General features: G+C 37.8%; 1 pseudogene; it reads right to left on the reverse strand.

Annotated features, from left to right (window-relative positions):
- Nucleotides 1–22,157: 22,157 nt before the first annotated feature.
- Nucleotides 22,158–23,433, reverse strand: LOC113277558 (annotated as a pseudogene).
- Nucleotides 23,434–24,180: the final 747 nt, after the last annotated feature.

Raw genomic sequence — 24,180 nt, forward strand, 5'->3', positions numbered from 1 at the left:
TTCTTCGTGTTCTTCTTCTTCTCCGGCAGTCTCGCCTACAGCTTCCCTGCAACTCCACCTGCAGCTACCCTAACACCTCTGCTCGGTCCCCAAAGTCTCGACACCTTCTTTGAACCTCAGTCACCCTATTTATACAAAACATGGCTGAAAATATCTCAAGAATCTCTCGGTTATTTTCTTTTCCTCTCCCGCAGGTCACGGGATTTCTTTCTCCCTTTTCTTCACTTCTCTACGCGTCCCTGATTCGATCAAAACTCTTTTAAAGATAGAAAGAAATATCTACGAGCAAATATCCTCCTTGAGTCACCACGTTCCTTCCAAAAATGCATCATATAACCCGTGATATTCTCCTCTCTCTGTTTTCTCGAAACTTCCTTATTCTCTGATTCCAAAGCCCTTAGCGACACTATCTGATAAAACAGGTCCAAACCAACTTGGTCCGAAGAAAATTCATGAGAAAATCTCGTCTAAATCCAACTCAGAGAGTTCGCAGGTGAATATGATTCTTCCCACCTATGTGCAGCTTGATATCGATGATACAGCCCAGTTCAGTCGTTCTAATCACTCTTACCAACCCTGTTACGCTCTAACATGGTCCATACGATCAAAATCTGTGATTGAGTTTCATTAAAAACAACCAAAAAATCGAACCCTAATATGATACTCGCTGCAAAATTGTTTCCCGCCAAGTTATGAATTTGGAAGATGACCTCCCCCTATCCTAACCAGGGGTGCAATTAGCAAGTGGTCACCCCTTATCAACTGGGTGCCCCTTATCCATTCGGGGGTGTAGACAGCAATTCTTCCGGGGTGTAAATATAACTTTTCTGAGGCGTTTTCAACATACTTCTAAGGTTCTGTAGTACGTCTTCTAGGACCACTTTTCGAACCAATTTCTCCGCAAAAGCTTATTTCTCCAAAAACACCTACAAAGACACAAAAAGCCTGTAGTTGCAGGAAATCCTACACTACACCCCTCATATGATTTCATTGTTGATCAGCTCATTTTAGGTTTATACTCTTAATTTTATTGATTAATTTTTGAATGTTCTTACAAGAAAAATAAAGAAGTCAAGAATGATTTCTACTCTGAACTTTCTCTCTCCTATTTACTTGTTTCTTACTCAAGAAAAGATCTCTCTCCCCTTTACAACTCGAATGACTATTTATAAGGAAATAGATAGTGGATGACAGCTAATCTGTCCTTTATTTTCGGATATGGTTTGCGACATTCTCGCAACCTTACAAATGTTAACTTCGCAAGCTCTCTAATTTTCGTAAGACTATCACATCTTTCTCATGATCCTTGCTGACGTTGTTTCTGAAACTGTTCTGCGACACTTTTGTGCAATTCCGTTGATAATTTCGTTGAGATATAATTGTTGCGAGATTCTGATCCTACATCTTGCCTCTTCTCATATCTTCTCTGCAAAGTAGAGAATGATGTGAGAAATGTCGCAACTTCTTATCTTTTCATATTCCACATTTATCACACGTACTCTCTCCCTTCCATTTATTTCTTGACACGTCTTCTGTAACCGCTACTTTTCAACCGCTCACGTCTCTTCGTCTTAATGGTGTTTATTTCTTCGAGAAGTAAATTTTCTTTATATACTCTTCTCCCTCCCTCTTTCCACTTTTCGTTTTACTTTCTCTTCTATTTTTATTCTCTCATCTCTGCAACTCTGTCATTCTTCTGCAAATTCTGCTGCTGTAATTTTTTCTTCCTTCAATTATTTTACTTTCCATACATTCCCATACCCTTTATTCAATCATGGCTCCAAGTGGTCATAGATATGAGAATAATCTACAAGATGTCCAAAAACATCTTGCTAATAAAGGTCTTACACTCTCCCCCATTCCTGGTGTGAATGCCAAATCAATTCTTTCTGTCAAGCTTTTCTCCAATCAAAATTGTGATGATCAATCAATCATAATTTCGCTAGGTCAAATTCTCGCAGGTCTACCTATTCCTCTTTATAACCCAGACATTCCTTTATTTTATGAAATTCTCGCTCATCCGGGATTTTCGCGAGCCATTTTCCAACTAAGTGGGGATTGCATCCGTATGATGCTAGAGTTCGCTAATCGTGGTGCTGGTAGAGGATATATTTACTCCAGCGAACTTAGGGATCCAAAATTCGCAGACCTAGATATAGTTGCTGAGAAAAATAAAGTGGCGAATTTCTTTGAAAACTACGAACTTATCTCCATGAAGAAAGAGAATACTCGCTGGGGTATTCGATTAAGAAGAAAAGATAACATTGATGAAGCCAAAATTCTTATGCAAGATATTGATTGACATTCTGGTAAAAACACAACTCCTCGCCAATCCAAAGATGACAAATGGTGTGTGTTTCCTTTAATGCTAAAGGGTCCTTACATTGCTGGATCAAACGTTCTTCCTGCGAATCTCGCTGCATATCAACCTTGGGTTTTCTCCTATCCTGAGAAGGAGAAAGAGGTATACTTCTCCCCTGTAACTCATTTTATACTTGTTTATTGATTTTTACTATTCTGTTCGCTAACTCTTGCGATATTCCGCAGATCCAAAAACTAAAAGATAGTTATAACATGACTGGGAAATCTAGTACTCTGTTAGCTCTTCGCTCATATACAGATGAGGTAAGAAATTTTCTATTATGACTTTAAATAGCACTGTTATCCCATGCTCCCATTTCTTACTTCTATCTGTGTGCGAAGATTATTGCTGAAGTAGAAGAATCTGCTGATGCTGCGAAGATTGGTGATAAAGGTAAAGGTGCTCTTCGCAGAGAAAAATCAACTGGTCCTCCTCCCAAGAAAAGAAAAGTTTGTTCTTCTTCTCCTTCAAATATTCTTCCTAACGAAAATTCTGAAAGTGACAAGGATGATGAGGATAATGATGATCTCGCTGCAACTGAAGATTCTCCACCCGAATCTTCTATGGCTAAGCTTTATGGCCTCTTTTCTGATTCTCTACAAGGAATGGGAGATATCCAGTTCGCAAATACCTGCAAAGCTCTCGCTATCCTTTGTGATGTCCCTGTACTAGATGGTGATAGCTCTCTTCGCGGAGTTTCTAGATCAGTGACTCCCGACTTCTTGCATTCTCTCAATAGTTTGGTATACTTTTATCTTTTTACTTCTTCATTGTTATAACTCAAAATCTCTTTCTATATTAATATTTTTTTTATTTCTTTTCGCAGGCTGGAAAAGCTTCTTTTGTGTTGCCTCAGATCTAGAGAGAAGACGCGAAAATCTTGAAAAGAAGAATCTTCAATTTCGCAAAAGAATGAATTGGAAGCTGAAGTTAAAGTCTTCGCGAAAATAGACAATTAGAAATTGATTCTTCCTCGTATAAGAACAAAATTTCTAGTCTTCAACAAGCTAATAATCAGCTTTACGGTATATTACTTTTCTTTTCTCTTTATTCATTCATCTGTTGTTTTATCTTATTTAAATGATCCTTTTTGCAGACATTTATGGTCTTTCTGATGAAGCTACCCTTCTTCGCTCATTTCCTAATGCCTTGGATAATGATACCCTTCTTGAACGTCTTAACAATTCCTTAAATAGCTTTCTCAAATGATAGAATTTCATCTCTTTCTCTAAATGAACTTAGATCAAATTTCGCCTCTTAGAAATTGATCATAGATCCAGTTTAGGCTTAGCCAACAGATTTAAGCGTCTCCTTATTGATTCCAAAGAGAAAACCAATGAGTTAAGAACCAAATTAGCGGTCTCATAGATGATAAGATCGTATCTCTGATCAAGGTGCCAAGGCTTGGCGAAATTCCAAGAGGCTCTCCTTGAAGTTCAACTTGAGCGAGATGAAGCTAACCGCAAGAATATTGAACTCTGCGAAAGGGAAAATCAAATTCGTTCTCGTCTTCTCATAAGTAGTGAGGATGAATTTGTCTGGGCTGCGAAAATTTTAGATGATGCTAGAAAAGATTTAGGCGTAAATGTTAGTCTCCAAGTTGAACATACAGCCTTGATTAGAGACATGATTTCTGACAGAGAAGGTTGCTAATTGCTCTTCTTTACTAATCTTTTGCTTCTTATGATTTTCATCAAGTTAATAATTGGTTGTCTTTTGTTCGCAGATTCTGAAAATAATATCGTGAAAAGATTGAAGAACTTGAAGCTGAAAAGGAGGAACTCGCAAAGAATCTTTCTTCTCGCAACGACAAGTATTCTAGATTGAAGAATCAAATCAAATCACCATTGAGAATTTTAAGAATGACGCTATGCATTTTCGCAATCAAACCATCCAGATGGTTTGTGATGATCATAATATCCCACATTCTGATTATCCTTGTCTTTTAGAAGAAATCCCACAGAATACTCCCAGTTTGATTATCTCTGATAGTGAAGCTGACGATGAAGAATCTGATAGTGATGGAAGTTCTGATGGTGATGAGATTCTGACGCAGATGAAGAAGGAAATAAGTCTGATGAAGATAATGAAGGATTAACCAAGAAATAGTCTTTATTTCTTCTTTGATTCTTTGTAATACTTGTACATTTATTTCTTCTTTCTGTATATTTGTGTTTCTTTCATTTTGACCTGCGTAAATTAAAACAATTCTTCTTTGCAATACATTAATCATAATCATTAATTCTTGAATTTTTGAGTAAATCTCTCATATGGAGACAAATAACATTTTCTAATTTCATACATTCCCATACTTGCCTCTGTTATTTGAATCCAAATGAGAGATTTCATAAACTTTTTCTTATTGTATAATTTCGCAACCTTTTGCGAAGTGAATTTTGTTTCTTTTCAAAATCTCATTCCTGTGTGGTCTTATTTTGCCTTCCTAATTAAAGGTCTTATTATGCCACCTCTTGTCATTGCGACAAAATCGCAGGACGTCCTTGCACTTTCATGCAAAACCCATTGATCTTGCCTTAACTTTTTCTTTGTATTATGGCCTCTTCAGGAATATTGCGACAATATGACAGGCCTAAATATTCTTGCGAAAATAAAGCCCCATGACATTGCCGTCTTGCGACGAAATCGCAGGACGTCTTCGCACTTTCATGCGAAAACCCATTGATCTCTTATCTTTTTCTTTTGTATTATTGCCTCTTCAGGATTGTTGCACAAATATGACAAGCCTTAATATCCTTGCGAATAAGCCTCATGACATTTGCGTCTTAAGACACTTATCAGCTCCCTAATGGAGGGTGCCGCCCTTATCTTCCCCTGGTTGCCCCTTCAAGGAGGCGTACTTCTACCATACAAGGTTAGCTCCTCCCATCCAGTCTTAACAACAACCAGTTGTTTTCGCAGCCTCTTATCCCTTTTACCTATAGGGCTTATGGTTACGAGACTGCACCCTAAGTGGGGTTTTCTTCAGGCCGAGTGCAGTATAAGCCAAGACTTGTCAAGAATGGCAAGGACGCTTCAAACCCCTCGGCACTCTTGACTCAACCGTGTACCTCGGCGCCTTGATCAGATCTGCACTCCTTGGGAGAGTCCTTATTACCTTAGTCGCCCAACCTAAGTCATATGCTTAAGTTGAGAATCCAAGGTGCCTCTCCCGGATGGGCTTTATTGACCCCAAATCTCCATGACTCAGGTTCCGGTGGCGGTGTAGCCTTTCCCTGAGCCATGTAACAGGTACCCCCTAATATGACGTACTTTAGGTCTTACATTTGCCTCTTGCGAAATTTATTCGCGAACTAGGGTGTACGCCATAAAGGTTCGCCTCTTTCTCTTTTGTCATTTTTCTGATTATTTTCTGTAAAATTCATTATCTCTGCGAGAGTCTCGCAATTCATATATTGTATCTGAATTTCGCAATCTCAATTTTGTTGTTCAATCAAATGTATTTTTGAGAATTTTACTTATTGCGAGATTATCGCAACAACTTAATCATTCATACATTTCTTGTTTTATTACTTTTGCCCTCCTCTGCTTCTTTATGATTTTCTGCTACTGCTTCCTTGGTAATGGTATGTTCATCCTTTTTATCCTGAGCTAGCATTGATTTGTAACATCTCTTCTCCTTTCTTTTCGATTGTATCCACCATCAACTCTCACTTCTTTGTACATCCTTGATTTTGTGTCGCCAGTTTTTTTTCTTGTTTGCTCTTCCTTCGCAAGATTCTATCTCAGTTTCGTAACATTTCTTTCCTTCAACCCAATCTCCCTTTATGATTCCTACACCATTGGGGTGAGGGAATTTGATGCATTGATGGAAAGTTGAAGCTACACCTAGAATCCCATGTAGCCAAGGTCGACCAATTAATGCATTGTAGGGTGATTCTACATCAACGACACAGAATGAGATTTCAGATATTCCCTTCAATGGAATTTGCATAGTAACCTCCCCTTTAGGCTTGTTAGCAGTACCATTAAAACCATATATCTTATATGTTGATGGTATAAGATCATCATCTCTTCCACCCATGGTTTTATAAGTATGATAAAATAAGATGTTCACAGAGCTTCCAGTATCGACTAGATTCTATTGATTGCCCATGAATCTTCAGCTTCATCATCCTCATCTTTTGGTTTTGGATTAATTTCTAATTTTATTACCAATGGATTGTCATGCACCTCTTCTCCTTCGGGAATTTCTTCTGCGGTAAAGAAATGATTGTTTTCTGCCATTCCTCTAGTGCGAAATTTTCGCAATATTCATAATTTCTCTTCCATTATTATCTCTTGCGAACACTCTACTTAAAACATTATCATGAAAATCTTCAATTGTCTTATATGAATGTACGATAGAGTGACAGAATAGATTTTTTGCTTTTGCACCAACTTCTATGAAGAATGTTTCTTTCTTTTTCATCGTATTCACTTTGTGATGTTCTGGTGGTGGTGGTAATGGTTGAGATTGTGGATGCCCTACCAGAAAGTCGTTTAGTTTTCCTTGATCTATCATTCTCAAAATAATTCTCTTTACATTTCTGCAATCGTTTGTGGTATGTCCATGAAAATGATGATAAGAACAAAATTCATGACTTCTGTGATTTGGAGGTGGTTCCGTTCCCATGTTCCATGGTGTTGGTATTTTCCATCAAGATTATAGCTTCCCATATCTTCTCCACACTTGCATTTAGAGGTGGCATCTTGATTTCTTCCCATACTACCTTGTGACCTCCTTGTCCTCTATTAAAGTTTGGTCTTTGACCTCCATAAGTTTCTTGCGGTTGATCGAGTCTTTGAATCTTGTTATTTCCTCCACGACTGTAGAAATTTCTTTCTCTTTCATACTCTTCTTGATCTCGCTCCCATAGCTACCAACTTCTGCTGATTGTTACTGTCACCTTTTCTTGTTGTACTTGCGAAGTATTCGCCACTGTATTTATTAGCTTGGGTAATAAGCTTGCATTCGCTGTTTGTGAGCTGGTGTTCGCAACTGGATATGATTCCATTTCATTTTGTCTTTCCTCAAAGCAATGTATTCTTCTTGAAGTTCTCGCAATTCAGTCATTGTAATCGTATTCTTGACTCTGAAAATTTGGACATACAACAGGTTTGTTGCAAACATAGCATTGATAAATGATAATATGAGATATCTCTCATCTACACGGCCAGCCATTTCGCTACACATAGTTCTCCATCTTTTAGTCAAGTGTTTCAAACTTTCGCCAATCCTTTGTTTTAATCCAAACACATCTTCTATACCAGGTCGTGAGGAATTACTTATATATGCTCCCAAGAATGTGGTCTGCAAATGATTGAAGGAGGTTATTGTATTCTTTGGTAAACCTTCAAACCATTTTAACGCTTCTCCTGTTAAGCTGGATGCGAAATATTTGCACAATACCGCATCATGATTTTCCCATTGTAACATGCACCTCACATAAGCTTTAATGTGTTGAATTGCACAAGTTGTTCCATCGAAAATGCTGGTTAATGCGGGCAAATTGCATTTCGGTGGTATTCCTCCTAATTGTACTTCCCTTGTAAATGGAGTTTTCGCAGCTTCTTCTATTGCTTCATCCAATTGTCTTCTACCTACTTCTCCTCTGTTATTTAGCATTCCTCTCATTTCTTCTAATTCTTTCAAGATTTGTTTATTTACACCTGAATCTTGACCCATTGGTCTCTTTAATTTTGCTTCTCTTCTTCTGCGTTCACGTCTATCTTCTCTTGCGAAATTTTGTATCTCTTCTTCATTATCCTCATCTCGTCTTCTTCTGCGATTCTCTTCCTCATCCCTATCTTGAATTCGCAAATGATGATGTCGTTCATTTTCCCCTCCATAATTTTGTTCATTTCTTATCAACTCAATTCGCTGTCTTTCAGCCATTCTTTCACTCTATCATACTCCTCATTGAGATTATCATTATTCCGGTTTTGTATACGCCTTCTTTCTCGTTGTCATGATTGTTCTGGCGAATTGTCTCCTGAAGCTCTTGCTCTTCCATTTCCGCTCTCAACTTTCACGTTCGCAGATTAAACGTGCTTGTTCAGCATTATGTCTTTCAATTTCTTCTTCAATTGTCTGTTGATTTCTTTGATTTTCTCTCACATGTAAAATTCTTCTTCCTCCTCTTGATTTCCTTCGCCATCTTGGTTATTTTGTCTCTGATTTGCCCGTTCTCTTGATTTCCTCCAATTTCCCATCATCAAAAGTTTCATTTTGTGGAATGTAACGATCATCATTCTTTCTCTATTTTCGCGATATTCTTCATTAGGATTTGACATTTCTTCTTGAATATTGTTTCCACATTGATCGTGGTGAATTTTGCCTCATTTCTCTTCTAGTTGATCTGGAATATGATTTTGTAATACTTCTCGATCTTCTATTCTGCAATCTGATATTCTCCATCCTTAATTCGTGATTTTGTCTTGTTAAATTTGCACGTTCTTCTGCGCTCTTCTTTCTTCATGTATTCTTCGTCTCAATGTTTCTAATGCTCCAATTTCTCCTCCTCCATGAATTATTCATTCATCTGCTTCTTGATTTCTCTCTTCCTGTCTGTAATTTCTATTTTGTTGCTCTTCTTCTATTTCTTCTGCTGAATTTGATCCCCAAGTGTTTACGCTCACTCTGTCATAATCTGTATTCCTCTCTTGAACTAGTGTTTGTTGAATTGGCGATTGAATTATATTTTCTCTATTATTTCTCATTCTAGTAGATTCTCCCATTTCACTTCTTTCTCTTCCAACAATTCTTTTGCTTCTTCTAACAGTAGTCGGTTGTTCGGATGTATTTCTTCTTCTAGCCATTTCTTCAATGCTAACAATATTTCAAGAAATTATGAAAAATTCTTAATCAATTGCTTTAATTTTTCACAAATCTCAATATCAATCTTTAGCTTTTTCTAGAATAATTTTCCACTCGTCCCTGTTTCTAGCGCCATTATGTAGTTGCAGGAAATCCTACACTACACCCCTCATATGATTTCATTGTTGATCAGCTCATTTTAGGTTTATACTCTTAATTTTATTGATTAATTTTTGAATGTTCTTACAAGAAAGATAAAGAAGTCAAGAATGATTTCTACTTTGAACTTTCTCTCTCCTATTTACTTGTTTCTTACTCAAGAAAAGATCTCTCTCCCCTTTACAACTCGAATGACTATTTATAAGGAAATACATAGTGGATGACAGCTAATCTGTCCTTTATTTTTGGATATGGTTTGCAACATTCTCGCAACCTTACAAATGTTAACTTCGCAGGCTCTCTAATTTTCGCAAGACTATGACATCTTTCTCATGATCCTTGCTGACGTTGTTTCTGAAACTGTTCTGCGACGCTTTTGTGCAATTCCAGCGAGATTCTGATCCTACAAAGCCATAATAAATACAAAATCGAGCACTAACAATATATACAATTGAGATTATATCCGACACAAAAATGTGTCTATCAAATACCCCCAAACTTATTATTTGTTAGTCCTCGAGCAAAACGGAAATAAATAAAATCCTAACTCACTGTCGCAGGCATCGTCGATTGCATTTAGCGTATGCAACAAGCCTTTAAACCCCTAGGTGGCCCTAGTGGTCGAGTTATAGTCTCCGGAGGGCTTACAGAGATACACCCACAAAACCTTTACTCCAGACCCTAGCTATCTACGTTAAACCTTGGAAGGCACTAAAGAATCTCCTTGGTTGACATACTTATTGACTACAAGAGGAAGTACCCTGATGCGAAATTCCAATTGCTGTACACGAGTTTTCACTCAAGCATACTAAAATTCATATATAAGTGACAGAGCTCTACTTAGATAGTCGCACTATGGACATCAATATCCGGAGTCAAAACTAATCACATGGATAGATCAAGAAGATGGATATATAGAAAAACATAGATGGTTTTGATGTTTACTAAGTGAAGGGCGTTTCCCATATCTGTCTGAAGGCCTCCGCCGAAATGAACCTATCCTAATGGATTGAGGTACTAGTCTGACTAATATCAACACACTGGCATATACAAGGGAACCAGTGGTCGATAACCTAACTCTAGGTCAACACAACTGGCATATACAAGGGTACCAGTGGTCGACTTTATTGAAATTATTGCTTTTGGTCAAATGGTTTGGTCTCAATTTCCTTTTTTTTTCATCATCTCAATTTTTTTTTCATGGTATCTCAATCACTCTAATTCACCCTAGCATTGGTAACAACTTGAATCGTGAGCCCCACCAATTCAATTAGAGACATATTTAAAAAGAAAAATAAAAACAGAAGTGAAAAGGACTCAACGAGATATGGCGAAACTACCATGTTATTTCTAATACCTGAGCTCTGTGCTTTTATGAATAGACTCTTTGGATGTTTCCATCTAATCAGATTGGTTCCTCAACTCCTACAACCAAAATGCTTCCATCCACTTAGATTGGTTAGTGCAATCCTTAATAGGCATAAATTTCTAGGCTCTGGAGTTTATTTATTGCAACTAAAAAGTTTCTCCCATACCCCCAAACTTAAATCTAACATTGTCCTCAATGTTCTAAAGATAAAATTAAAAGCATGAACAAGGAGAAACTGTTACCATTTAAAGCAAAAGAGATAAGGAAAGATATTACGGTATTGCATGAGATTGGGTTACCTCCCAAGAAGTGCTAAGTTTAACATCTTCAGCCATACATAAGAAAGGATTAATCACCTCGTACCATAAAGTAATAGCCTAAATATCTGTGGGTCATCAAAACCAAATAGAGCTATCACAAGTAAAAGGAATCTGCAACATGCCAAAAAAATTAACAAATAAAGCGCACCCTTGTCTAGTTTCCTGTTTAAGACAACTACATCTAGCTGTGGTTCAGGTTCAGGCTCTATGAAAGGGTCTAGATAAAATATTTTCATGCGCTGGAATTCCTCAAAGCTAAGGTACGGTTCAGGTATTAGAGTCTGGAAAAAATCAAGTAAAAACTTAGAAGCACATAATAATAACCTGAATAATTGTGGATCCTTAAAGTCAATCAGTTTTGACTCACACAGCTGACCACAATGAGAGTGGTGGTCTTCCTTAAACAAATGTGTTGACCCTAATCTCCTAAAGTAATTAGGTTTAGTCTCAAAACTTAATAATTGACACATATGAAACTTATACGTTCCCACAATTGGTCAAAAAATATTTGGTGGGAAAACAAAGTCAATCTGGATATCATAGCCTGGGTAAACCACATCAACCATATGATGGGTTTCTAACAACTGAACTTCCTTATGGACATCACTAGGTTCAGGAAAACGTGTATGAAGATAATCTTGTAAAATGGTTGAGGCACATATGTCAAGTCCCAAGTGAGGGACCTTTCTAATAGTTAAAGCACATGGAGAATGATAATCACCCCCAAACTTAGAGTTTTCAGTGTCTCTAGAAAGACTAGTCACAACTTCCCTAATTTCAAGGTCATATGATTCCTGAAAATGGTCAATTGATTCTTCTAAGTCAGGTTCATCCTCACTCATCTCTACGAGTTCACTTTCTTTGTCTAAGACTAATGTTTCTAAATCGCTAGACTCTAAAACAATATTCTCAGAAAAACTCGTTCCTCTAAACCATTATTAGCTTCGTAATCAAAAGGAAATACTACATCGTCTAAAACGGGGGTATCTCTAGTCAAATCCTCATCCTTTTGAATAGGTGAATAATTATTAAAATTATTTGGATTTGAACTAGAAACATTATCATTATTAAGCTCAATTGGAGTAACAAATTCCTGATCACTATGCCTACTTATTTCAATTTCTTCATCAACACTATCCTCATCATAATCATCATTATAATAACATGAAAATGGTTGAACCTCATCTAAACAAGTAGTGTTACCAATTTTATCCTCGTCATCTTGATTATGTGAATAACTATCTTCATTTTCAAAGGTACTATTGGAAACACTATACTGGAAATTAAGAGCAGTTATGTTCTGGGCCTCTAACAAAATATTTTGAGTCGACTCACATGACTTCCTGATTGAATCTAGGAAACAAAGTTCACTCGTTGCATTGCTTTCGTCCATAATTAAGTTATTCATTTCTGCTAACTTACGTGTCGACTCAGCTAACTTACGTGTTGACTCTAGTAGAGAGGAATTTTGCTCGTATGACCGGTTGACGTGTGGATAGTAATTGGGCTCACCATGGTATGGACCATAACCTTCAAAAGGCTGATGTTCCCAACCATTATTCACACTGTGGTCAAAGTAGTAATGTCCATTTTAAAACTCAGTCTGATATTCGTTGTATTGGCTATTGTAATACCAGTTCGACATTCTATTGCAGGGGTGTGAGTTGTCACACAAAATAAAACCCACTGACAGGGGATTCGTGGGTGGATAAAATCTTACCTCCCATACCAGACGGGCGATGAACCGTTGTAGTCGACTCAGGCCACCGACTCCGATGTCAGTGTACGAACCCGAGGGGCCGAGACAGTATCGTAATTGTCGTCCTTCCCTGCAAACAGTTGATATTTAATTTTGACCCTTCCTTAGAGTTTAAAAATAATGTCCAAGAATGTCCAAAAAGTCCGAAAATAAAAATGTCCAAAAAGGAAAAGAAAAATTACAAAAATAACACCCTATTTACAGTTTCTAAAAATAAAACAAAATAACTATATACAAAATCTTCTTCTTCACTCCTTTCGGATTTCTCTTTTCTTTCCTTCTTTGGCGATGCTTTCCTTTTATAACACTTTTTCTTCCCTTGTAGCTTCGCTCCAAATCTGAAAAGAATCGAAAAATACCAAAACGCGTAAAAAAGAACAAAAAATAAATAAAAAGAAACCTAAAACAAATCTAAATACAAGTCCGCGTCGGCGGCGCCAAAAATTGATGTAGTTTTTCAAGTGGTAAATAAAGTTCGTTCAAAGACTTGTAAAGATTTGATTTCAAACTTAATACTAAAAATATATACAAACGATGTCACAAATATCGAGAGGTACTGAGAGTCAAGATTCCACCAATTCTCATACTCATGTGGTTCAACTATCGATTCCAGACAATTATAGCTCATAACATAATAAATATTGACTCTTTATTCTTTGCCAAGGTAGATTTTATAAAAGATTGACTGTAAATCACAAGTATGACGTATCAAAAATACTAAGACCAAGCATACGCCATCAAACAAAATCACAATCAATTAAGAAAAATCATGAATCAATTTAAAATAGTGCAAAAGTCATAAAAGAATTTAATAGATTTACCACACGCGTAGAGAATGGCTTCCTCCGTCATCCCAGTGTTGGGTTTTAGCTCATGATGGTGAAAACAAGCTCAAAATAATAACTCATGGCTTAATAGGTGTTTTATTGAAGAAAATATAATAGACAATAATTCGCAACGTTGTATCACTGCTACAGACGTCACTGTTAAAGTTGGGTGGCTGTTACAAAGAAAAGATGACTGTTCTGTATAAACTGTGATCTATTCTTCGTGTTCTTCTTCTTCTCCTGCAGTCTCGCCTGCATCTTCCCTGCAACTCCACCTGCAGCTACCCTAACACCTCTGCTCGGTCCCCAAAGTCTCGACACCTTCTTTGAACCTCAGTCACCCTATTTATACAAAACATGGCTGAAAATATCTCAAGAATCTCTCGGTTATTTTCTTTTCCTCTCCCGCAGGTCACGAGATTTCTTTCTCCCTTTTCTTCACTTCTCTACGCGTCCCTGATTCGATCAAAACTCTTTTAAAGATAGAAAGAAATATCTACGAGCAAATATCCTCCTTGAGTCACCACGTTCCTTCCAAAAATGCATCATATAACCCGTGATATTCTCCTCTCTCTGTTTTCTCGAAACTTCCTTATTCTCTGATTCCAAAGCCCTTAGTGACACTATCTGATAAAACAGGCCCAAACCAACTTGGTCTGAAGAAAATTCATGAGAAAATCTCGTCTAAATCCAACTCAGAGAGTTCGCAGGTGAATATGATTCTTCCCGCCTATGTGTAGCTTGATCTCGATGATACAACCCAGTTCAGTCGTTCCAATCACTCTTACCAACCCTGTTAGAGCCCGCCTATGTGTAGCTTGATCTCGATGATACAACCCAGTTCAGTCGTTCCAATCACTCTTACCAACCCTGTTACGCTCTAACAGGGTCCATACGATCAAAATATGTGATTGAGTTTCATTAAAAACAGCCTAAAAATCGAACCCTAATATGATACTCGCTGCAAAACTGTTTCCCGCCAAATTATGAATTTGGAAGATGACCTCCCCCTATCCTAACCAGGGGTGCAATTAGCAAGTGGTCACCCCTTATCAACTGGGTGCCCCTTATCCATTCGGGGGTGTAGATAGCAATTTTTCCGGGGTGTAAATATAACTTTTCTGAGGCTTTTTCAACATACTTCTAAGGTGTCTGTAGTACGTCTTCTAGGACCACTTTTCGAACCAATTTCTCCGCAAAAACTTATTTCTCCAAAAACACCTACAAAGACACAAAAAACCATAATAAATACAAAATCGAGCTCTAATAATATATATAATTGAGATTATATCCGACACAAAAATGTGTCTATCAGTTAGCCACCCCATAGGAACCGCGTAAAAGACCTAAAACATTCTGATTTCTTTTGGTGCATATAAGATTGAAATTGAGATGGATGTTTTATGATTTTATCCTGCACGATGCGACCATTAAAGATCTAGATTCTATTTGTACATTTTAGGATAGAGCCAAAGTATCTCACTTTTTAGTGATAAAGATAAGACAATCATACTTTTGACATCGTAACCGATTCCTTTGGAAACTTGTGTAGAGTACTAGAGTCTCTAGTGTAATGATGCCTAGACTAGAGACCCCAAACTACTATTCATAATTATATCTACACGCCCAGATTTGCCAGAGCGAAAACGATGGAAAATGATATACATCCCCCACTTCCTTTCCCCGCCCATGCATCAAGCATTAATGGTTAAATCCAATATTAAAGGGCTAAGAACGATGACACCTACTGAGTTTTAACACTTCCCAAAAACGATCGCTTCCAATTAATTTTTTTTTCTTTTTCCTACTCATCTAGATTTATATTTTTTGTTTTGAAAATGTGATATAGATTTAACTCCGTACATTTGAGTTTTAACACAACCAAGTCCCGCCAACAAGTTTTATACCCACAAAAGATGGACTACTCATTTTTCGCGGATAGAAAAATGTAACCATGGGAGAAAATGTTATCGAAGCTCACGGACATGTTCAGCAGGTCCATGGGAATTGGGAGACCGGCTAGAAATCTAGTGTGCTAGAGTTTGTAATTCATCGAGTGATTGCCTCACGACCTTTTTTGCAAACTAAACAATAAAGTCCCAAGCCAGTGGCACAAAATTATCCATTGACCGACTATTTTTACTTTACCACAAATACAACTGACATAAATGTACTACAAATAAAACTGTTACAGTGGAATTCATATGCCTCCCGGATCTACTTTATTTAAACTGTTACAGTGGATAAAGCAGGAAACTGACCGAATAAGTTATTTCCTTTAAAGCCCGTTCACTGTAAGTCCCCCATCCCACAAATAACTTGGCCAGTGACGTACGAAGCAGCGGGAAGGCAAAGGAATGCCACCATAGGTGAAACCTCGGTCGTCTTTCCAACGCGCTTCAATGGGTTCTATCGATTATAGCGTCCTCAAATCCTTCTTCTTGCAACTTCTGTTAAAAGAAGAGAAAGATAAATAAAAACCATAACAATGTTCATCCCCATTCATGGGTTATGATCAAAATGGTCAACAAATGATTACCGATTCAACGAGCGAGGTTATAATAAACTACGGTGCAACACTGTTGACACGAATGTTGTCATTTGCCCATTCAACATCAAAGTTCTTTGTCACTTGATTTATTGCTCCTGATAAAAATAACATGAAGGAGTTTACAAATGTGCTTCACATTTAACAGCATACCCATATGGCGTTCATCATGCAAAGACGAAGAACTACTCAAGGAACTGGTGGAACTTCATCGACAAAAAGGTATGTGGAGACTTGAACTTATCTATCACTCAAAAGTCTATCTACTCTATCTCTTATCTTGAGACAAAAGTCGTATTGCTATATAGACTTCGATTATACACATTTGCTATTTCGAGTCGAGTTTACCTCGCTTATATATTTCTCGAAATATGTGTTGGTAAGCTTTCGATTTGTCCAAGTTCATCTTTACTCGTGATGAAAGTCATGTTGATTATTTCAATAACTTGAAAATCGCTTTGATAAAAAATAATTTGTGAATAACAACTATATAACATCCTCTAAGAAAGTTTCAATGATTGAAATGAGAGTTTAGAACATGTAACCATCTTTGGATATAAACATAGTGTGTTCTCACATTTGTGTAAAAGTCCAAAACCGGGAACCCAAAGTATGCGTATCCGTATGTGTACTCGCGGTTGTTGGAAATCCGGGACAGTATGCGTACCCGTACGCGTACTGGCGGAAAGTTCACGTCCGTGAATTTCTGATGGAGTTTGGAAGTGAAAACAAACTCAATCCGGTTACTTAAGTACGCGTACCTGTTCGCATACTTTGGTAGGTTACTTTCTAAAATCGGTTTGTTCATGAACTAAAACATTTATATAATATAAGGAATGCAATTTTTGCAAACCCTGGCTATAATATTCATGAATCGATTCGAGTGAATCAAAACCGATTTTGATTCGATTGTGTCTTGTATACGTTTATAAGATCTAAGCAATTGAACAACTCTCTAACTAGTTCATTTGAGTCATTTGAACAAGTTATGGTGAAGATGAATAAGGTTGATATGAAAGTGCTCATATGGCTAACCATTGGTTAACTATTGTTGAACCAACTAAGTGTACACGTTTAGGTACGGTTACTCAAACCTAAATGAAGTTACATTTCATTTGTGTATAACAAGCTAAGTTCGATCTAACGGTTGAAAGATATTAGCTTGAATCTAATCAGGTTTTCATCTAACAGTGAATATTGAATGCTTTGTTACCAAGGTAAGTTAGATTGCAAACCCTGATTTGGAGACTATATAAAGGAGAATTCTAGCAACTGGGAAACCTAATCCCCACACCTCCTATGTGATAGTAGTTGTGTAAGCTAGAGTCGATTCTCCTTTAACCTTAGGTTTCTCTCGAGACCCTGTAGGTTAACGACTTAAAGACTTCATTGGGATTGTGAAACCAGACCCAACTATTTTCTTTGTAGTTGCGTGATCTGATCTTGTTGTTTCTATCGTGATTGAGTACAATCGTAAGATTGACTTTGTTTTGGGGTAAAAACTGATTCTGCTGTTTTTGGTAAATTTGGGTGTGTTGATGAGAAACAAATTCAAAACCTAAACAAATGCACTGCACGGGAGTACTTTTAGATTCGAGAGATCAATCTGTAAGACTTTGGCTTAAAGCAAGAAATGGTCGTTCCAGATTCAATTCGGTCACAAGGTGAAGGAGAAGGGTTGATCTTAGGGAGGGAAGCGAAGAAGGTGTTTGAGATCAGAATGTTGAATTATGAAGGTGTGGTTGTTTTATGACTTGTATCAGAAAACGGTTTCTGGCTACTTGTGTTGATAACAATTGTGTCTTTTTGAAATAGGTTGAAAACCTATTTATATAAGTCATTGAGCGCACCCTGATCTCATAGGAAGTGGAGGAAGTTAAGTAATGGAGAAGCGGAATTGTGCGGAAGGTGGTGATCATCGTGTTTCCGTTATGAAGGAAAACTGATCATGCTTTCACCCACTACTCTCACTACTGTTAACCTTTTGTCTTTCCTGACACTTTCTCGTAATGGGCGTGTTGCACGCCGCATGCTATAAAACGCCAGACCAATACCCCAGTAAGCATCCCCCAGTTTGTGATATGTTTGATGTCTCGAGTAAATGGGTCAAGTCGTGAGACTTGCCGCTAAAAACAACATATAGTGCTTTTAGGTTAAATAATGAGTTATTCGTGAAATCAATATTTGCATAATACCGCTTATAATCGATGTATATAAAGCATCACTTTCAAATAAGCAGCTGAAAAAATAATCGATATGCTAGACGCATCGTTGTTTTAGAGCTCGATTGAATCAGTCACGAATTGAGCGTCTTAAAAAAGGTAGCACGACCGGTCACCTTTGGATGATCGTTTGAGGACCCTATGGGCGAGCTATCACTTGGTCGATCGCTTCCTGTGGAGGAGGCGCGACCAGTGATCACAATGCTACCCTATTGGTTTTCTGAAAACAGATCTACACCATCCAACTAGGCTAGCGAAGTTGGATGGACGAGATCACTTGCGGCACATATTGTCGTTGATGTAATTTAGGGTTTGGGGGTCGCGCGACCAACCCTATTTTGGCTAAACGATTTGAAGTGCTGCGCGTTAGTTCAAGCAATCCGATCGTCCACATGTAAAGACAAGCCGCTGGTGTGCACACTGACGTTTTTGGGGCCATCTAAAATTAGATCTAAGCCATTCAATTTAGCTGGCGAAGACGTGCAGTCATGATTGATTTGCGACATTAGCATACTGCCGCAAGTACAAATTAGGGTTTTAAAGCAGCCGTGTCCTCCCTAGTTCAATCGAATGGTTTGATGTGTCATTGAATTTCTATGAGAAAGTCGATCGACTGGGAAGAAAATTGGACCGTCGACGAACACATTGACACCTTTTTGATCGTTCGACATGTGATCTACGCCGTCCAATTAGGCTAGCGAATTTGGACGGACGCGGTGGATTTTGAGACCGTTTTTTCCGGTCTTAGCTCCTTTGAGCTCGTTTTGCCAATAGTGCGATCACCCATATTGGGGTTAGCGTTCGACGACGTTGGAGTGTGCGATATGGAGTCCGACTGGCTGGGGTATTAGTGGGCCTTCTAGTGGCCATCCTGTGATCGCCTAGTTCCGCCAGGAGTAGACTAGGCCTATTAAATTGCGTGCCCAAATTGTGTGGCCGTGATCGTTTCTTAAGACTGATATGGACAGTCTAGATTTCCCTTAAGGAATTTAAACGCGTTCGACCGCACTAACTTTTAATTAAAAGGTGTGTAAACACGCTAATATCTTTGTTAGAGGGTGGTGTAGCCTACACGAGTGTTTTCATGCAGATTTCAATACTGACACTTCGGGAGATTCCTGCTACTCTGCTGCGAGTGAACATTAATCATCATGTCATTCCAACATTGAAAGTTCGGCTGGGGAGCATAGCATAGGAAAACACTAGGCAGGTGAATGCATTAGTGAATAATGCAATGGGTTAAAGCTTACAGAATATCAGGGGTTATTGCTTCACGCATCATTCTGAATAAACTTCATAAATATGTTGAATTGATCAATACATATGTAAGTAAAGAGGTATGAACACTCATTACTTTTAAATAACCTTTATTCCTCTGCAGGATGACAGGGCATTAAATACAGGACTTTACAATTTTGACCTTGAACTAAAAACCACCATCAACAGGCTTGAGATTTATATCTCCGATAGGCAAGATAGAAAAGTAGTCACAAACACCTTCGTCTCATCGTTTGTGATTCCACAATATCTTGTTTCGCTAGTCGATTAAGATTATTGTGAGGTGATTGATATTTCTAGGCTGTTCTTCGGGAATATAAGTATGGCCGGTATATCAATTGGTTCCTGTTCACCTTGATTTATCAAAAGACGGAACAAAACTCGTAGGTATTTCTGTGGGAGACAGGTTTATCTATTCCTATAAACTTTTCTGTGTGAGACAGGTTTGTTTATTATAGTCTTCGACTTTGGATCGTAGCAACTCTTAGTTGTGGGTGAGATCAACTAAGGGAATCAAGTGCGTAGTATCCTGCTGGGATCAGAGACGTAAGGAGCGCAATTGTACCTTGGATCAGTGTGAGATTGATTGGGGTTCAACTACAGTCCAGATTGAAGTTAGTTTGTAGTAGGCTAGTGTCTGTAGCGGCTTAATACAATGTGTGTTCAATATGGACTAGGTCCCGGGGTTTTTCTGCATTTGCGGTTTCCTCGTTAACAAAACTTTTGGTGTCTGTGTTATTTCTTTTCCGCATTATGTTTTGTTATATAATTGAAATATCACAGGTTGTGCGTTGAATCGATCAATTGGTAAGTCCAACTTTTGGTTGTTGATTGAAATTGATTGATCCTTTAACATTGGTCTTTTGGTACCGTTCAAGTTATCTCTCTTATATTCAATCGGCCTCGCAAATTATTATTTGTTTGATTGCGGATTAAATTGAGAGATTGAGATATAACTCTTTGATATACTTTTCGTAAGATTGAGTCTGACGGTTTCTGGCTACTTGTGTTGATAACACTTGAAAGTATATTGGAGTTAGTCCATACAGATTGCTAAGTGAAATATTGGGTGTGGTTGTTAGACCCCCGCTTTTTCAATTGGTATCAGAGCAGACAAACACTTTTAAAGACCTCATAAGTCTGTGTTTGTAGCGATCTTACTCTATGGACATAAATTCTATCTCCATAAACGTACCACCAGTCTTCGATGGTTCATACTACTTATGGTGGAAAATCGTTGTGCGTGCTTTTCTTCAAGCTCGTGATTTACAAACATGGGTAGTGTTGTTAATGGCTATGATCCTCCGGTTAATACATAAGGCGATATATCTATACCTAAGGATATTGGTAGATATAATCCAGAAGAAATCCTTGTTGCAAAGCAATATTCTGACGGCTTAAATGCTATCATACATGCCATCACCCCAGATCTTCAGCATCATGTGACTACATGCACGAAGTCTAAAGAAGCCTGAGATATCTTAGAAACCGTATTTGAAGGAAATACCTGTGAAAAAGAAGTTAGGCTTCAAAACCTAAATTCTGATTGGGAAAACCTTCGTATGGCAGATGAAGAATCATTTGATGAGTTTAATCACAAAGTGTCTGAAATTGTTAATGCATCCTTTGCATTGGGTAAGACTATTCCTAAAAAGGACATTGTGATAATGATTCTTAAATCTCTGCCATCCAGAAATACTTTGTGCCGCTAGCGGTCTAGACTCCACCGCTTAACTATTTTCGCATAGTGGCGTGACCAGTTTGCCAGGTCACCTGGCATAGCAAATGAATGGGTTAGCCACTCTATAGGAACCGGCCTAAGAGACCTAAAATATTCTGATATGTTTTGGTGCATATGAAATTGAAATTGAGATGGATGTTTTATGATTTTATCCGGCACCATGCGACCATTAAAGATCTACTAGATTCTATTTATACATTTTAGGATATAGCCAAAGTATCTCACTTTTTAGTGATAAAGATAAGACAATCATACTTTTGACATTGTAACCGATTCCTTTGGAAACTTGTCTAGACTAGAGACCCAAACCCAAACTACTATTCATAATTATACCTACACGCCCAGACTTGCCAGAGCGAAAACGATCTCTTCCAGTTAGTTTTTTTTTTCTTTTTCCTACTCATCTAGATTTATATTTTTTGTTTTGAAAATGTCATATAGATTTAACTCGTTACATTTGAGTTTTAACACAACCAAGTCCCGCCAACAAGTTTTATACCCACAAAAGATGGACTACTCATGTTTTGCGGATGGAAAAATGTTACCATGGGAGAAAATGTTATCCAAGTTGACGGACATGTTCAGCAGGTCCATGGGAGTTGGGCGACCGGCCAGAATCTAGTGTGCTAGAGTTTGTAATTCATGGAGTGATTGCCTTACGACCTTTTTTTCCAAACTAAACAATAAAGTGCCAAGCCGGTGGTACAAAATTATCCATTAACCGACTATTCCTACTTTACCACAAATACAGCGGACATAAATGTACTACAGTAAAACTGTTACAGTGGAATTCATATGCCTCGTGGCTCTACTTTATTTAAGCAAACAAATTTCAGATACTGAACAAATGGTGCACCCGAAAAGCAGGAAATTGATTGAATAAGTTATTTCCTTGTCTGCAAGAGATTAAAACCCGTTCACTGTAAGGCCCCCATCAACACAAATAACCTGGCCAGTGACGTAGGAGGCAGCGGGAAGGCAAAGGAATGCCACCATAGGTGAAACCTCGGTCGTCTTTCCAACGCGCTTCAGCGGGGTTCTATTGATTATAGCGTCCTCAAATCCTTCTTCTTGCAACTTCTGTTAAAAGAAGAGAAAGATAAATAAAAACCATAACAATGTTCTTCCCCATTTATGGGTTATGATCAAAATGGTCAATAAATGATTACCGATTCAACGAGTGAGGTTCTAATAAACCACGGTGCGACACTGTTGACACGAATGTTGTCTTTTGCCCATTCAACAGCAAAGTTCTTTGTCACTTGATTTATTGCTCCTGATAAAAATAACATGAAGGAGTTTAAAAATGTGCTTCACATTTAACAGCATACCCATATGGTGAAAGGGAATATCATGTACCTTTACATGCTGCATAATTGGACAATAGAGGTAAACCGACAACCCCAGCAACAGAGGAAATGAAAACAAAGTTTCCTGCACCGGAAGCTTTTAAGAGAGGGTGTGCAAGCATTGAAAGATAGTAGCCAGAATCGAAGACCGTGGCGAAAATTTTGGTGTGATCCTCTTCGGTAAAATCAAGGCATCTTTAAATATTGCCGTTCCGACGTTGTTTACCTGTAAACTCAACAAGGGTTATTTATATAATATCCGATAAACAAATGCAAACTGAACTAAGATCAGGTAACTAAAGCAAAAACTTACAAGGATGTCGAGTTTGCCGTTGAAAACAGTGGAAACAGTTGCTATCAACTTCTTTCTTTCAGCTGGAACCGAAGCATCACAGACTGATCCAGTAATAGTATATCCTTTTTCCTTCCAGTCTTTCAAGCATTTTTCTATAGCTTCTTCCGTCAGATCACAGATATGAATTGTTGCTCCAAATCCAGCTAATTCCTCCACTATGGCATGTCCCATCCCTTTAGCTGCACCAGTGACAAGAGCAGTCTTTCCCTTGAGTGACCATTTTCCTACGTCTGCAACATTGTTTGCCATGATTTATTTGCTTGAACTCCCTTGAATCTGGTATTGTTCTAACAGATGAAAAATGATAAAGAAAATATGGGGATAAGATGTAAACCCAAGTTGCACCGAGCACTCTTTAGGCTTAGTCATATGGACTATATATATAGCTATTAGATTGGCCATCCACGTCAGTCTGGACAATCTCCTAAGTCCTACAATATTGCTAATCTAATACTTCAATCTAGCCCATAGAAATTAGCCTTAATAGAGTTGAGTCTGTGACACGTACGGAACTGTTACGTTTATCATTTTAAAAGTTGCCAGTACTCTCATTAGAAAAATGGAGGCCTACAGTATTTTGTCCCTTGCCGCATGTGCTAATTGGAAAATATAACTCGTTTCCAAATAATTTAACACTTGTTTATCGTGAATGTTGATCTTGATGAAACTTCAAAGATACCTGATATCGAATAATTCTGCATCGAAAGTGACAATAATGTTGTTTTCTGAAGATAGTTATATCACTGTACAATCCTAATAATTTAAATATGCATCATATGTGTATTTAAATAAGAGACCATCAAGATCCGTTTGAATTGTAGATTTTTTCTTTTCGTGAATCCAAATGCTCACTCCAAGAGGTCCGATGGTCCTCAAGCTTCTTCCCATATGGAGGTCGGGGATCGAACCCTTATGATAGGTTTGATGGTGTTCAAGTTTATTCCCATACTGAGATTGGGGATCGAACTCCTGTAATAGCATCAATCTAAAATCTCGTTTGGGATTGTTTTTTTCAACTAAAAACACTTTGTAACAAACTTGTAACAAACTTTTACCAAAAATTATGTTTGGTAA

This window comes from Papaver somniferum, chromosome 5, assembly GCF_003573695.1.
Source record: "Papaver somniferum cultivar HN1 chromosome 5, ASM357369v1, whole genome shotgun sequence".
Taxonomy (NCBI): Eukaryota; Viridiplantae; Streptophyta; class Magnoliopsida; order Ranunculales; family Papaveraceae; genus Papaver; species Papaver somniferum.